The following is a 1,805-nucleotide window of genomic DNA, read 5'->3' on the forward strand; positions in this document are numbered from 1 at the left end:
TGTGAGGTCAGGTTACAAAAATGTACTCTCTATGAGTTAATCATCTTAATTTTCCATGAGGTAGTTCTGTACAATCAGCAATTCTCAACACTGGATAGTTTGACACTAAATAATATGCTTTTCAAAACAATTTCCATAGATTGTACAACAGGCCACAGGAAGTTTCCATACATATTCTGTATATGCAGCTCAAGTTTTATTGTGAAAACCTGAAAGTTTCTGTTTTTCAAATGTTATAAATAATTTATATTGCTCATGTGTCAGCTCTGCCTATTTTGGACAGCCTTTTTCTGAGTCCCATATTGGATGTCTCTGTGTCTGCCAAGCCCTCTGCAGCTGACACGGTGCTTTCAGGCTACCTAAGAGTCCTATCCTCCTCATCTGATTCAGTGTCAGCATCTAAATCCTCGTCACTGTCTTCCGTCCCTTTGCAACTTTGTTTACAGTTAGAACCTTGATTTTCAGTATTTGCTAAATTTTCTGGTTCTTTATTAAACGGAATAGCAATGTCTTCTTTCTTACATTTTGAGCAAACTTCAAGTTCACAGGCACATGGTCTACATATTATGTGGTAAGTCCTTTACTGTCTTCTGTAAACATTTAACACACTTCTTAGGCTTTGACAGAGATTTGTATTTGCTGTATTTTACACACCACTCGAGAACTTCTTTGGAGCACTAATATACTCCATCATGAAGTTTTGCATTAATTTTCTTGGTCTGAAAACTCTTATCGAACTTGTCATTTTTGAAGGTGAACATATTCTGGTGAGTCTGAGGCCTGGAGTGAGCCACGTTGCCTTTCTGGGATCTCATCACCAAATCGCATGCACCTTCAGCTGGTGCAGACTTTAGTTACACAGAAGAGGCACATTTAGTTATTTTCTTGATTCCCTGTTTTCTCCAGAACTTTTATCATGAAGACATGTCAGACTTTGACAAAGGACTTTTTCCACCTCTAATGAGATGACCATGTGTATTTTTTCCTTTCAGTTTGTTTATATGGTAGATTACATTGATAAATTTTCTTATGTTGAAGCATCCCTGCATCTCTGGGATGAAGCCTACTTGATCATGGTAGATTCTTTTTATTTTTTTGATGTATTCTTGGATTCATTTTGCCAGTACTTTGTTGAGTATTTTTGCATCAATGTTCATGAGGAAGATTGGTACGTAATTCTCTTTGTTGAATATTTGTTTTGGGTATTAGGGTAAGTGTGGACCCATACAATGATTTTGGCATCATTTCTTCTGTTTCTTTTGTGGGGAACAATTTGAGAAGTATTGATATTAGCTCTTCTTGGAAAACCTGATAGAATTCTACACTGAACCCATCTGGCCCTGTAAAATTAGTTTTTATTTGGGGGAACTTTAATGACTGTTTTTATTTCCTTAGGGTTTATGGTTCTGTTTAAATTGTTTATCTGCTCCTGGTTTAATTTTCATATGTGGTGCTTAACAAGAAAGTTGTCAATTTCCTTTAGATTTTCCACTTCTCTGGAGTACAGGTGTTTAAAGCATGACCTAATGGTTCTCTAGATTTCCTCAGAGTAAATTATTATGTCCCCTTTCTTGTTTCTGATTTTGTTAATTTGGGTAGTCTTTCTCTGCCTTTTGGTTAGTTTGGATAAGAACTTTTCTATCTTGCTAATTTTCTCAAAGAGCCAACTCCCTGTTTCACAATTCTTTGTATTGTTCTCTTGGTTTCAATTTTATTGATTTCAGCCCTGAGTTGATTATTTCCTGCCATGTAATCCTCCTGGGTGAGTTTGTTTATTTTTTGCTCTAGAGTTTTCTGGTTGGGCT

The 1,805-nt window shown here is 36.2% G+C and overlaps 1 pseudogene; it reads right to left on the reverse strand.

Annotated features, from left to right (window-relative positions):
- Positions 1 to 355: 355 nt before the first annotated feature.
- Positions 356 to 815, reverse strand: LOC121440198 (annotated as a pseudogene).
- Positions 816 to 1,805: the final 990 nt, after the last annotated feature.

This window comes from Microtus oregoni, unplaced genomic scaffold (genome assembly GCF_018167655.1).
Source record: "Microtus oregoni isolate MIOR12 unplaced genomic scaffold, Mior012 000066F_029, whole genome shotgun sequence".
NCBI lineage: Eukaryota > Metazoa > Chordata > Mammalia > Rodentia > Cricetidae > Microtus > Microtus oregoni.